Source organism: Marmota flaviventris, chromosome 3 (genome assembly GCF_047511675.1).
Source record: "Marmota flaviventris isolate mMarFla1 chromosome 3, mMarFla1.hap1, whole genome shotgun sequence".
In the NCBI taxonomy this organism is placed as follows: Eukaryota; Metazoa; Chordata; class Mammalia; order Rodentia; family Sciuridae; genus Marmota; species Marmota flaviventris.
This window is the reverse complement of record NC_092500.1, coordinates 100,616,055-100,632,352: the sequence shown is the minus strand read 5'-3', so window position 1 is coordinate 100,632,352 and position 16,298 is coordinate 100,616,055.

Genomic DNA, 16,298 nt, shown 5'->3' with positions numbered 1-16,298 from the left:
TCAAGGTGGATGCTTGTTCCATATGGAGACCACCCAAGTCCTGCAGTGGCTGACTGCTGTGGAAGAGAAATGTCTCTCCATCTGACATCAAGAACTAAACAAGCCAGATATATATGCCAAATGTCTTTTTTGATATAAGGAGGGCAACAAAGAACAGAACAGGGAGGAAGAGCATGAGAAGAAGATCAATCACAATTAAATAGGGATGAGATGGGGGAGAGAAAGGGAGAAAGAAGGGAAATTGCATGGATACGGAAGGAGACCCTGATTGTTATACAAAATTACATATAAGAGGAAGTGAGGGGAAAGGGAAAAAAAACAAGGAAGAGAAATGAATTAAGGTAGATGGGTTAGAGAGAGAAGATGGGAGGGGAGGGGAGGGGCGATAGTAGAGGATAGGAAAGGCAACCCATATAATCCCTTGGTGCATGGATGGCAAGTGCTCCTAAATGGAGTGAACATGGTTCAGGAAGATGATACTTTCAGTACAGGCTGCCATCCTGCTTCATGAGCACCAAGTGAAAATACCGTTGCCTAGTCTGTGCACATTTGGGGAGGACAGGGAATTTTGTATTGTCATTCTCTAAATGAATACATTACCTTGCCAAATTGTCTGACCACCTTGTTTACTTTTGATCAAGGATCTCACAAAACTAATGATATAGAAAAGAATCCTTTGGTAGCTGCTACTATCCCTATATTCCTTGTGATGATACACCTCATATGCATAGTATGTGGCTTTCACCTGCAGTGTCTTAGGCATATCTGTTCTTGAATAATATATCTGGTGCTGCAGAAAGGGAAACAATGAGACTGTTAATGCCCTGGGGTGCAGCTCAATGGTAGAGTACCTGCCTGCCTTGCACAAGGCCCAGGTTTCAGTTCCCAGCCCTATAAAATAGAATGTTATGCTTATAGTAGACTAAGAACTTGAAAATAGATTTTCAAAGAGTAGATTGAAGTCTGATCAGGGCCAATCACTCACCCCTGCCCACCCCAACTTCATTCGTCAACTGTGCCCATTCTTCAACTGTGGACTGTGTCATATGTATATACTTTTTTTTTTCCAGGGCTGGGGATGGAACCCAAGACCTCGTGCATGCTAGCCTAGCACTCTGTCACTGAGCTACACCCCCTGCCCTGTACATACTTTTATTATCAAGCATTCTCCACATCTGTGCTACCTCATTCTAGGAAATATTTTTCATTTCGTTGCTTCACATGAGCTCATAGAGTCTTTCAAGAATAACCAAAACTTAAGTTTCAGTAGGTGAGGGCTTGGTAGACTTAGGCATATAATTCTTGAAGTCTCCAAGGAAACACCAGGTCCCAACTCTTTGCAGACATGGGATCATTCTGCAGTCCCACTTCTTGCCTGGGGACACCATAAACAAGAACATGATTCCTAAGCTATAGAACTCAATGTGGTTCTGTTACAAAACACAGAGACTTGATTGGCCTTGTCTTGGCACAGTAGCTCCAAGCTTGGAAGAAATACACCACAAGGAGACATTAGATCTTGCAGCATTATTTCATCTCATTTGTACGATTCCTCTGTGATTTTGCAATCTTAGAGCATCTGAATAAGAGGTGGTAACAGTCAGGGTTATAGATTTCCTGCTGGCATTTTTACAAATTATTAAAATGGAAAAACAATAGAGGCTAATACAATATGGCCTAGAATTGCAACATTTTCAAAAATACCACACTTTAAACATTTCTGTCAGGCCTTAAAGGAAAATTGTTTAATATGGTTTGGGTTTCAATTTGAGATGTCACATTGGTGGACTGATATGGGTGGGAGGTCTGGGACTGAGGGTTATTTTGTTATTTACTAATAAATGAGATTTCTTCATCACAAAATAATATCACAGCATTTCTTTTTAATATTTGGCTTAGGAAAAATTGGTGCTCTCCAACAGATGACAGAGTCCAATTTCTCATGCTTTTGTAAAGATTGTTTTTTTTTTTTTTCATTTGTTTTCAGACAGAAAGGAGACTGTCCTGAGCTGCTCCCCACATAGAATCTGAGTTGCTTTTTGTCCCCATATGGAGTATTGTTTTCCTCGCAGTGATATATGCAATGTTCAAGTGAATTGGCTACTGAGACATGAAGCGATTCATGAGGTCCCCTGAATCATTTGGTCTGAGGACACATAATGTCCTCCTGCAGATCCAGAAAGTGCCCAGAATTCCACGAAAAATGTGCTGAGACCAGGCAGCTTCATTATAAATGGCACTACCTAGTCACCAAGCTGTGTCATCTCTTGCCACTTAAAATGAACAGATGTTATTTTTGCTCCGAACTGGATTGCAAAACATCTATTATTTTTAGCTCTTCTTTGCCAGTTAAAATCACATGAACAACAATACCTGAGCTACTTGCCAGAGTGCCAGAAATATTTGTTTTCCAAATCAAGCATGTAAAGATCTCCGAAGGTGAAGGATTTAGTCTGGCAGCATTGAAAGAATGGACTGGAAGGAGGGCCAGACTTTCAAGGTGTTGGTCACTAAGAACCAACCTGTTGTGGCCACTCTGCTTTCTCAGGGTGGGCCTGCAGTTAGAGAAGGCAGCTGTAAAAGGGTAATGGAGGTATCGTAGTTTCTGAGTGACAGATCAGTATATATATATACTTTTAACCAGGTATCTCTCTGCCTCTGAATTCTGCCATGCAACCAGACCTGACAGTGAGCCGAACATACAGTGGTCCCATCTGTCTACAGGACCCACTGGACAAGGAACTCATGACAGAGTCATCCCTCTTCAACCCTTTGTCAGACATCAAAGTCAAAGTGCAGAGCTCAATCATGGTTTCTCTGGGAGTGACTGAGAGAGCCAAGTGCCACGGCAAGAATCACTCTGGGACATTTCCCCATGGAAACAATCGCAGCTTTAGTACAATGCATCCCTGAAATAAAATGCCATACATCCAAAATCTGGCATCACACCCCACAAGGACAGTATTGAGGACAACTGGTGTCTTTGGCCAATTAGGAGGGCACTTAGTAATGCCAAATACAGGTGGGTGGTAAGTGTGTGCCTGTGTACTTTCCAGAGTTTGTTTAAATACTTCATATAATTATATCCTGTCAAAGTCATTTTATGATGTTTATCATCCCTTTGTCAGAACAGAAATGCCACCACTCTACCGGTCTATTTGATTTACACAGCACACCAGGACCAAGGCTAAGATTAGGCTTTGTGGTTCTTATCTCAGAAAGTTTTAAATGCCTGTTAGAGTTGGTAGCCATATTAGCTGAAAGTGTCTAGGTAGTCCCCTGGGTTTAAGCCCCTTTGAAATATGTTACCTAGGGCATGATCAGGTAGCCCCAAAATCATTCTTTGGCATGACCACAACAAATACCATGTTTATAGCTTTGCATGGCTTATATGCTAGTAGATAATTTAATGCAATGACAGTCTCATTTCATCAGTAAATGACCTAATAAACACACTCAGTGTTCATAGACCTTGCTAAGCGTGTTCCTTCATGATGAGCGATGATGAATAGTCATTGTAAAGCTGCTCCTTTGAATTACCACTTCAGTTACTGAGCTGTGTTGTAAGCACAATTAAGTTCCAAGTATTTTCTTTCTTTCTTTGGGTTGGAAGAGAGGAGATTTTCTTGATGTTTTGCAGGACACATAAGGTGCCCAGCTTGGCTCACTTTTAAAATGACGTCCTAACTGTGGATTAGTTTTTGGAGTTGCAGCCTGGGACTTAAGTGGGTGGCAGAATCTCACTTTGTCCCCTGAGTCCTAAGCAATGAGAATTGGATAGTGTGCTGAGTCACAGGGTGTCTGGCTGAGAGGGATGGGGCCATTGGATCTGCAAGCATCGTTAGATTAGCACAGATTCAAGGCTGTGGCAGGTTTCTCTCTAAAGTAAAGCTAACTAAAATTTTATCTCATAAAATAAAATCTGTAATAGGACTAGTCCAATATTATTGTTCTAGCAAACTGAACTCTCTAACAGTTTACTAACTTGAAACTCAACTTTTCCTTAAGTTGATGAATGTTGACTTGTTCATTCTCTCCCAAATTAATTACCTTCTTTAAAGGTCATTTCAAAATCTGTTTTACTTCTTTTAAATAACCCTCTAATGCCACCCTAATGATTATATTTGGATAAAATTCCAATCCTTCATACCTTTCTTGATTAGCGTTTTAGGACATGAAAGGATCTTGGTTGAAATATGTGTGAGCATCAGTGTATAAATGTTTGCATATGATGTCACTCTTCTTTTGATGACTCAATGTAGAGTGAATCAGTCAACCATATTTACCAAGTACTCTCCCTGTAAGATTTCATAAGTTACAAGGGTGTGTTCTGGATGAAGAAATGTAAAAGACACATCCCCTACCCTCTCAAAGAACAAGATACACACATCATAACTCATACAAAGTCATGCATTGAATCATTCTGCTTTCACCTTATGTCCTCTTCCTAGCTCATGATTGGCATTGTCTCAGTAGTTATGAATTGAATAGGTTGGCAAGTTCTCCTCCTTTCTCTTCCCTTTGTCATTTTATAATGTGTGTTTTTTTGTGTGTGTGTGTTTGTGTGTGTATGTACACATGTATCTTCTACACATATCGAAGGAATGCCAAGACCAACCCACTCATCAGCTATGTTTATTTTATGTTCATTAAAGAAAGTGAGGAGATTAAATCATAAGGAACCCAAAGAGCTTTCTTCTTTCCTCCCCTCTGACTCAACAAAGACCCAAGTTGAAAACTAAGAACTCTGATAGCTCTGTGAAAGATTCCCACACACCTATTCTGTGAAAGGGGAATTTTCAAAGTTCTTGACAAGGAGCACTGAACAAGAGTCTATGAATGTGTTTGGGGAAAAATAAATGTGGGGAGTTGAAACATATCTCCTGTTATTTGCAGGATATAAATGCAAAATATGCCCTGGGGATAAAGAAAGCAACACATAGAAATCAGATTGCTCTAATGCCATCCATCCCAAATTGTCATATGGCACATGCTAGAAATGATTTATATTATGCAAAATATAAAACAGGAAACTCAGATAGGTGGTTCTGATGTCATATTAGATAAAAAGCTGTCAGAGTAGCAGGTGGATTTGGGGGGGAATATATATTTCTTTGATCAGAGTTAACTAGTGGATGACATAATGTAAATGAATACTTCTTTAAGAACCATAGGCATAAAACTTTCCCACAGTGCCTCTCATTCTTCATAATATAACTTTCCAACAATACCACCTCCCTCTACATCCCTTGCCTTGATTGACTGTCTTCAGACTCTGCATACAATTGGCATGTTTGGGTAGGAGGAAAGAAGTATGTTTGACAGATAATAATAATAATATAATTTATGATTGAAGAAGAGGAAAAAATAGTTTAAAGTTCCAATTATCCTGTAGATTCTAGTTGAATTTAGGAGTATCATGAATAATGTTTCAATCTAAACCCAGGGAATTAAGCTGACTTGAAAGAAAAAGACATGATGTGCTGCCTAATAGCCCCTTTTGAGATACTTTCATTCATATTCCTTCTCTTTGGATCTGGAAGTAGATCATTAAACCATGAAGATTTACACCAGACAACAAGATTTACAGCCTGGTGTTTTTACTAGGAATTTTTAATCCTCTTCATTTATTCATATGTGTATGATCTGTTTAGTGTGTTGCTGCTCTGTGCAAGGCATTCTGCTAAGTGTTGTTGATGTGATGTGGCATTATGAAGAGTAGGGTTTGCCTGTGTCTTTGTCATCATGGGATAGAGAGCCTGAAGGGAAGGCAGCAGCAGAGAAAGTGAGACGTCAACCTAAGTCAAGGCAGAATAATTAGGACATGTTCAGGTTGACAACCAAACACACGGAATATCCTCTGCATTGCAACTTGTGTTCAACAGCAGGAAAGGATATCATGGAGGCCCCTTCTTTTGGCAACTCTGTTTAAGGAAAACTAGAAAATGCAAGGAGGCACCTTCCTGATTGGAGGTCCCTAAGTGTGTTGGTTAGAGTTCTCCTATGACTGAAGTTAAGGTCCAGAATATAAATGGGTCTCCTTGCTGTAAGGCTGTGAGCAAGATTTAAATGTGCCTCATTCTTAGTGCTATTGAAAGATACTAATGATAACTAGCATGTTACTAAATATTGTTCATACATGTGAATCACAAATAACTTGTTTTGCAATGAGTCTTGCATTCCTCTACTGTATAGCTGCTAATATAGGCACATAGAAGGCTACCAAACAACAAAACAACAACAATAAAAAAAACTTGCCATCTCTAGATTTAAATTAGCAGCAGCAGCCTGAAAGCTTTTTGTGTGATTAACTCTAATGAAAGAGAGAGAGAAAAAAAAGATGAGAAGATGCATTATTCAAAAAATAGGATGCCCTGAGATTTTATTCTGTAAAGATTATATTATTACTCCATTTCATCTCTTTATATAAACAAGAAACTACATTTAAAAAGAATCTCAGCTCTCCCTAGACATCTCTCTTGGCCAATGTGAAATATTTTCCTCACTGCATTCAAGAGAAGAGAGGGGACATTTAAAATGCAGTGTGATGTGTGACTTCCTATGCCTTTTCTCCTTGCATTATGTGATTTCGCTCATAACACTGCTGGGTTTTTTTTTTTTTTTGCAATTTCACATTAATATGAATGTGGTTAAGTCACTCTTAGCTTAACTCTTTTAGCTTCTGTTTGCAAATTTAGGACCATATTGGTTACACAATAACCTAAAAGTTTCCTCAGCTTATCAGATGCTTTCATTTTTCCTAGTTTTCTTGGCAAACTGTGTAGGCCTCTGAGTACTACCTCATCTTGCTTTCTGATGCACAATTCATAACAGGTTCACGCAAATCTTAGCTCACCCATCATCCCAGGTACAATTCTTTTTTATTTTTTTCCAGGTATATTTCTAGAAGTGAGTGGATACAAACAAGATAAATACATTTTAAAATTTGGGAGCAGATAAACTTATGTATCAATATTCTCAGATATGTTTTATACCATATATATATATAATTGCCAGATGTGTGTGTGTGTGTGTATGAATAGAAGTGACAATAAATATTGGCGAGGAAATGGTGGAAAGGGTACACTCATACATTGCTGATGGGACTGCAAATTGATGCAACTACACTGGAGCAATTGAAGATTCCCTTAAAAACTAGGAATGGAAACACCATTTGACCCAGTTATCCCACTCCTTAGTATATATCCACAGGATAAAATCAGTCTACTACAGTGACATAGCCACATCAATGTTCACAGAAGCTCAATTCACAATAGCTAAGCTATGGAACCAACCTAGGTACCCATCAACAGATGAATGGATAAAGAAAATGTGTTATATATACACAATGGAATATTAGTCAGCACAAAGAAGAATGACTTTATAACATTTGCTGGTAAATGAATGGATCTGGAGACTATCATACTAACTGAAATAAGCCAATCCCAAAAAACCAGAGGTTGAATATTCTAACATGTGGATGCTAACACACAATGGGTAGGTGGGGGTGGGCCATGAAAGTTCAGTGGATTAGACAAAGGAGAATGAAAGGCAGGGAGAGGGGATAGGAATAGGAAAGACAGTGGAATGAATCTGACATAACTTTCCTTGTACATATGTGAATATACCACAGTGAATCTCGGCATCATATACATCCACAAGACTGGGATTAAAATGCAATATATTCTGTGTTTGTACAAATACATCAAATAGGTTCTACTGCCATGTATATCTAAAAAAATGAATTTTTTTAAGAAGAGAGAAAGAAAAAAGAAAAATGAAATTCCTTTTCCTAGCATGTTAATGAAGTTGTGGTTGGATATGGAGATTTTCTCACTCTGCCATATTTCACTTTTGGTTCAGCTCCTGTGACTATACCTTTATCAGAGATTTCCCCAGCAGATTTTCCCTTTCATCTCAACCCTCAGAACTAAGTCACACTCCCAATCTCAAACTGACTCAAACAAGGAGAACAGCACTGTCACGCTGATTTGGGGGTGGTGTGAATGTTTGAGACCCACCACAGCAGTCCCTTCTGAGGTTTGGATGTGGTTGTCCTCCTAGGTCCATATGTTGGGATCCTCAGGGGGGAAGTATTGACAAGGGGTGGATCCTATAAAAGGTGAGGCCAAGAGGGAGGCCTAAGGTCATTGGGAGAGTGACCTCAGAAGGACACTCTGAGCTCAGAAAAACCCTGGTTTTTGTCTGGCTTTCTGTCTGATGATGAGATTTCTTCTTCATTATGTCGCATCAAGTCACAGGATGTTTAGGTGATAAGGGGAGAATGAGCTCTTCTCCTGGCAAAGGTCAACTTTCCATGTAAGGCTAGAAAACGTGGTTACAAACACAGAACACTCCAAGTCATGGCATCAATCTCTTGACACAAGGACATTAAGATATGAAAAATATAAAGATACTTCCACTCAGACTCCATCCCCAGGTTCAAAATCAGCAGTGTCCTCCAGCTGTTATACAGACCTGCTTCTATAGTGTCCTACCTTCAGTGTGATTGTCTAGTGGGCCATCCAATTCACTGCTGAAAACAAAGATGCTCTTCGGGATCCAACCATACAAAACAGAGACATAAACACAGGGTGGCTACAGAGTGGCTCTGACATTGCTCCTACCTCTGAGTCCATGCTGTGTGGACAGCATCTTCTTGCTCTGACTTCTGTTGCCAGGCTTTGACTGGGTTCTGTGCAATCGGAGGCCTTCCAACAAGACAGTGCAATCAGAACAAAGCCTCTTCCACTTGGAGTTTCAGGAATGTATGCCTCTAATTTGGAAGCTCCTCAGCAGAATCCACAGGATGTTCTAAAAGAATGTAGAGTAAGTGTCAGTACATGGGTCTGGTTGAAGATTTTCTCAGGCAGCAGTGTATGGACACAGGGCTGGAGTGGTTGGAGGTGGCTGAAAAACAGCCAGAGATAGAGTTGCTGCTGGGACATGATCTATGGTGGACAAAGAAAGGTAAAGGCATGGATCAGTAGTGCATGAGAAGGAGAGGCTCGGCTTCTCCAGCTAAAGCCCTGCTAATCAACCTGGGATGGTGAATTTACCAATGGGTTAAAACATAATAAATGCACTGTACAGTTCGATGGCAGCATCTTACCACTCCTCCTGCCTTGTGGAGTCCTGTCAACTCCCCGCTGTTCTCTTTCAATGTTTCATGATCATTTGTCTTCCTTGTATCTCCATCTGCTTCTATTGTATAAATCGTCTCTCTATGAGAGCTTTAATATTCTTGAAATAGGTGCTGTGTCCTGTGCTCTCTTTGGCTGGATGGCCTGCAGGAGACTCACTGCATTGCCTACAGACCCAAGGCCCCAGATGCAGGTGCAGATCCCGCGGCAGGGCGCGTACTGTCTGCCCTGATCCTCCGCAGGGCCCGCTCCCGCTGAGAGAGCTTAAGGCAGTACCTGGCCGGATAGCGGCGCCACTCAGGTCGCGCTCTAGTGGTGCCCGGACTGCCCCTGGCGTGGCGTTCGCGGGCCTGGCCATGCGCTCAGCCCGTCGCAGGCAGGTGTGCAAAAGCGGTCGCGCTGAGGCCGCCCTTTTCGCGGCCGGCTGCAGCAGGAAGTTGGCCGCCGCCCCCAGAACTTCGGTCGCCTCCAGCTTCCCGGGACGCGGCACGGGCTCCAGGCCATCCTGAGGGCGGCAGGTGAGTTGCTTATTGGAGGCGCCATTCGGAGCCACTGATGGTGGGGATGGCCGCAGCGACTGTGACCATCTGACAGTTGGTCCCTGTGGTGCCGGCTGTCGGGAGCTGGGTGCCCCGGCCCACCCAGGCAGGCCTACCACCTGGGGGCGCCCTCAAGCTGGGTAGGGGCCGCGGTTGGGCATTGGGCGCCTGAGTGAGTGTGGCCCCACAGGTACACGGGCACGCGGGGGATGGGGCGGCAGGGGGAGTGGCCGGTGAGTGCGCATGCGCTTCCAGTTGGGGGTGGGGGGAGAATCCCTGGAGCTGTGACAGTTGTGCCTGGAGGCAGAAGCACCAGAGGATCCATAATAACCCCTGGTTTGGCTGCCTTCCAGTTGATTCAGGCCACCTGTTAGGTCCTTGCTTCCTGAAGCTTTCCCTAACAATGCCAACTCACACCTAAAGCTCCTTTTTCCATCTCTTCATTTTGTACTTAGGCTAACTCTTTGTCACTCTGTGTTTTATGTTTCTAAGTTGGATTATTCGCTTTCTACAGATAGATTATGAATGTCTCCAATGAGGACTTTAATACTTATTTTTCTCGAAACTCAGTTTTTATTTTTGACCTACCAGCAACCATGAACTGAGCCTTTAACGTGTGCATTTTCATCCTTAATTCAGCTAATGAAACAGTTTTAGAACACCTACTGTGTGCATTCATTGTGCTTGGTGCTGTACTGGACACTTACCATGCCACTTGTGGTCTAGCAAATGTCCTTAGTGCCTTTAACAGTTGCAGTGGTCAAGCAGAGTCCTCAGGGAAACAGACACCAGCAGGGACTGAATCATGGTCTAGTAGAATCAGCAGTTGGCACTGTGGTGGGACAAGCTTTTCATAGATGACATAGTCCCAAAGTTGTGGGCAAGAGTCCTATCAGGGATGCAGGAGTGGCAGCAACTGCCATAACCCATCCATACCAGGGATCCAGAGGGGTGACAACAGCTGGCTTGACTACCTGGCTGTGTGACAGGGTGATTGGTGACTGTCAGTCGAGCCTATGGACCACTGTACCTGCCGCAGTCTGGCTGGGCACAAATGCCGCAGTCTGGCTGGGCACAAATGCCGCAGTCTGGCTGGGCACAAAATCATGAGCCACCACATAGCTTGTAGATTCAAACAGCAACTCTTTATTCCCGAACTCACACCAGCCGTCTACAATCACGTTCTGGGGAAATCCACGTCCTCTGCCCAAATCCACGTTCTCTGCCCAAATCCACCTCCACTGGGCTTCTATATCCAAAATATACTGTCTGAATCCCATGAGAACTCAAGGGGAACTCAGGCAGCAGGATACGCCCTATTCCCAGGAGGAATAATCTTAAACCTTAAACCTGGAACCTAAACTGGGAACGCCCTAAACATGATTATCTTAAACCCGGAACACCCTAATCCGCCCTGGTCTTTGAGCAAGGTCACCTACATTCAATGTCACTGCAACATGGGGTACGCTGGCAAGGAAATTGTCATACCTACTTGGCTAATGGCTCCCAGCAGTACCTGTCTGTTGAACAGTTGGGAACATGTTGTGGCAGTGACCTAAACAGACACCCATCCCTCCCTTTCCCATCATTCCTGAGGAGCTGGGATTTATTCCCTGTATTTCAGGCCTTGTGGCCTCACTCTCATCCTTATTCTACTTCCTCACTTTTGTCCTCTGAAGGGGGAGCATATAGGTCACTGCAGTAAAGGGTCCTGCAGAGGTCACAGCCTGGTGGTGGTGGCAGTGATGTGGCAGGAAGCAAGGACACCAGGCTCCCATGCCCTGTGTGGCCCCTAGGAGAGCATGTCCCTGTTCTGATCCACAGTAGAAGGAGGCAATGTGAGTGTCAAAGTCAGAATTATGTCTTTTCCAGTTTTTCCTCATTATCAAACACATTGATGCTGAACTCTCATTGTGTTTGGATATGCAATCACCAGGGAATTCAGCAAAACTCAAACACCAAACCATCAGTTGAAAAATGAAACAGTTTATCCAACCACATCCCATTAGTCACCTTTAGGTCCACTCCTGGGACCATTCTCATTGCTCTCAGTGTGGGTTCCATGGAACCTTCTCATCATAGGACAAATCATATTTGAATAAGTCCAGTATCAGGTGTTATAATTTCAAAATGAGGTGTCCATTAGAAGCTCACGTGTGAGACAATGAAAGAAAGTTTTGGTGTAAACAGATTGGGATGTAAGAACCTTAACATAAACAGTTCCTTAATCCACCAATATGGATAAACTGAGGTGTAACTCTAGACAGGTAGAAGTTGGTTAGAAGAAGTAGGTGACTGAGGGCATGCCTTTGGGGCTTATACTTTGTGACTGGTGCTTGCTCTGTCTCCTACCGGGTGGCCATGTTCTGAACTGGATACTTCCACCACATATTTCTGCTATGATGTTATGCCTCATCTTGGGCCCAGAGTTATAGAGTCAGCTGTCTAAGGACTGACATAAGAAACTGTGAAGCAAATAAACTTTTCCTCCTCCTTCTTGTCAGGTCTTTTGGTGATAATTTTTTAAAAAGCTGGTTAGATGAAATTGATACCAAGAGGCGAGTTCTTCTTGTGATGAGTCTGACTATATTGTTCAGGAACATCTGGCAATTTTTAGTATTTGAAGTAGGACTTTTTTTTTAATCTTTAAAATTTTTATTATTTATAAAGCCAAAAAGAAATGATAAAGACACAGGAGAACAACATAAATTTACACATCATGAAACACATTTTTGGCATCATCCTTTGTATAAAATAATACAAATATACCACTTTATTAATTTTTTTCTTTGTTTGTACTGAGGACTGAATACAAGCACACTCTACCTCTGAGTTACATCATGTATAATATGAGATGAATTGCATTCTGCCATCATGTATGACAAATTAGAATAAATAAAGAATTTAATAGAAAATTTTAAAAAAATAATAATCATCACCATCTTAAAAAAATTTTAAACCATGAAAATTAATTGTAATCTTGCCTTTGCCAAATGACTGATGTTGATTCATTATATCAATAAAATAAAATTCTTCAGAATGTACATTGAAAAAACATAATTTTAAAATTCATATAAAAAATAAGAATCTTATAATTTATCAAGATACTACATGAATGAAGTGCTTGGCATGGTGGCACATGCCTGTAATCCTAGCTATTCAGGAAAAAGGATCGTGAGTTCAAGACCAGCCTTGGTAACTTAGTGAGGCCCTGTTTCAAAATTAAAAAAGGATTGAAGTAGGACTTTCCAAAATTTTAGAGATGCAAGATGGAAAAGAATTGAACATTGCCACTGGAACTTGTGAGGCTCTGGTGGAGGCTCAGAAGACCAGAATGGTGGTAGTATTATACATAAAAAAAGGCTGTGCTCATGAGATTGCAGCAGAGGAGTACACCATTGGAATTGCAAATAGAGGCCATTCATGTTACATTGTGGCATAGAAATTATCTATATTTTCAACAAGTTCTGTCACTGTGTGGCTAAATTTAGAGGTACTCATTACTCTGCTGAAGGAAATTTCAAGGCAGCCCAGAATTCAGCTGCTGTATGAATATGACTAGAAGCTTTTCTCCAGGTTTATTGTGATAATGAGGAATAGAAATGAGAGGGTAAATGGAATTTGAAAAGAAAAGTCAGAGTAAAATTGGGTCTCAGTAAGATGTGGTTGTCAAAGCATTACAGTCACTATAGAGATGCTAAACAATTTACTCTGAGACAATAGGAGATATGGCTTGGGAACATCCCAGGAATTGGCAAGACCACCCTGGCCACTGCTTCACTGCTCTAGGACAAGGGCTTGAATTCCTCTGGATGTCTTTGTCTTGTAGATTTTGGATTTCTTTCTGTGGCTTATACTTTTGACAGTTGGGTGAATTACCCTGGTGAATATATCTTCAGGCAATGTCTATTTGGGGTCTCATAAGCTTCCTGTAGATGGATGTCCACATCTTTCCCAAGATGAGGAGAGTTTCTGCTATGACTTCAATGAATGGGCTTTCTATCTCCTCACCTTGATTCTCCTTACATTCAGATGTCCTGAAAGTGTGGACATCTGTGCATTTAATGGTGTCCAAAGAGCTCAGATGCTCCCCTGGTGTTTTCTATTTGGTTTCCCTTCTACTTTGTCTCAGGAGAGCCACCTTCAAGGTCTGATATTTCTTTGTTTTGCTTGATATACTCTGTTGTTTGGGATTTCTAATGCCTTTGTGTATGTTGGTTCAGATCAACACTGCACATGCCCTTTATGCCAACAATTGTTTTTAGGATACATTGATGTGAAATTTGTTGAGCTTATTTGGCTGTATAATATGCAAGTTTTATATGTTAACATTTAAAATGTCTACGGAAGTAATCCCAGTTACACCCATGCTGCTGTTAAACCACAATGCAAAGAAAAGACCACTGACTCCAATTTTAAATCAAATTAAAGCAAGCTTGTAATTCCGACTAGACTAGCCACGACAGTCTTTCCCGAAATCTGTGGGTTAGAAGACAGCCCTCCAGCTCTCTAGAAGTGCAGTTTTATGGCACAAAAATTTGAGAATTAACAGATAACAGGATTTTGACAAGCATAATACAAAGGCAGGTAGTAGTTTAATGGTCTAAATGGTTCAGCACTTAAGGAGTAAATTTAGATCCCAATATCAGAATTTATGAGGCACCATTAGGGTTTCAGAGAGGGTTTATCTGGTCAGGGAAAGCCAGAATTTGTGATAAGCCACTAAGGTTTCAGAGGAACAAGGGAAAACCAGGCATGTGTGAGCTCAAGGCATGGGCAGGCATTCCAAGCAAGTTTACAAATCACAGTAATTTACAGGAAAACAGAAATTAACTTTTCATATCTTTGTGACAAAATGGCTCCCAATCTTAAGATGGAATTAGGCTGGGTTCATCAGCTGCATGATTTGATAGATACATGTAGCCATATGTTATAAGCCAATGTCCATGAGTAACTGAACTGCAGTCAGGGAGAGAATTCATTACAATTTAGAATCATTCATAATAGATCAGGGGGAGAAAGTAGATACTTACAGAGTCAAACATAGAGGGACAATTGATTTTGAAGAATGGTACAAAGGAAATTCAGTGGAGGAAGAGGAGAGTTTTTGAGAAGTGTTTCTGTACACAGGTAGTATATGGTATGTACAGAACCCTTCTCAAAATATAGGAATTTTTCTCCTACTTGATAGGTCAAGAGTCCAAATTCAAACATCAATCTATTAAATTTCTATGAGTCTAAACGTGGGACAAAGTCCTTTTGCTCTTGGGTGAGATGAAGATTACCTACAGACAGTATCATCCCAAGAACAAGAAAGGAGCAAAAATGACATCTGAGATGAAGCAGAGATATTTGGAAGATATCTCTGTAAGAATAAAAGAGCAGAACAGAGATTGATAGAAATGTTTGCAAATCATATAAAAACATGTGTTCTATGCCATTTGAAAAAATCTAAGCCTAAATATTAGAAATTAAAATAAAGTCAAAAGCACTGGCAAAATGCTTTGAAAAGAGATATCATTAAGACAGTCATATACACAGGAAACAATCACATGAAAATTTACTTATCATAATCAACAGCTTTATAAAAACTTAGATCACAAGAGGATACAACTGCACAACAGTTGAAGACCTAAAACTTAAATGTCTGGATACCCAAAATATTGGTGAGAAAGAAGTGTAGGGAGCAGAACTCTTGGGCACTTAGTGGCTTGGTACCATCCCTTCCAAGATTAGAAAGTCTAGCCACTTAAAATTGAAACCTGCTTCTAGCATATGGCATAGCCCTTCTCTTCCTTTGCCTATTCTTATAAGATCTTTCAAGAGACATTCATACTAGCTTTACTTTTAATAACTGTACTCTACAACATAGATATCTGCCAATAGTTGGGTTGTCCCATGGTACACTCACACAATGGACTACTATACAGTAAACCACAGGGATGGGTCACTGACATAAACAAAATCATGTCTTCCTCTTAAAATCATTATGGGGGTCTGGGTATAGCTCAGTGGTAGAGTGCTTGCCTAGCATGTGTGAGGCACTGGGTTTGATCCTCAGCATCATTAAAATAAATTAATAAAATAAAGGTACTGTATCCATCTACAACTATAAAAACTAAAAAAAGAAAACATTTTTAAAAAATCATTGTTTTATGAAAGAAGCTAAACAGGCAACTTTGTATACTCATTTGCATACATTTATAAGATATATTGACACATCTGTAAGGATGGAGATCATAACCACACCACCCTGGGGATGTACAGGTGTAGTATGGACAAGGGTAGAAGGCAGGACACAGGAAGGAGCATGAGGAATCATTTTTAGGCTTCACTTGACATAACTACACAATCATGGAATATAATTTGCTCAAATTCAGTTCGCAGTTTCTCTGCTTTTCCTATACTCCTTCTCTCCCATGAACCCTCACCTGTACTCTACTGATGTTTCTTTTATTAATCATTTTAGTACCTTGTGGATATCAACAAAAGTTAAATTCATATTCATATATACACACAGGAAGTTGGGTCAGATTCATTCCACCATTCTTCCCTTTTCTCATTCCTCGTTCCTCCCCCTCAATCCCCATCCTCCATTCCACTGACGTCTCTTCTA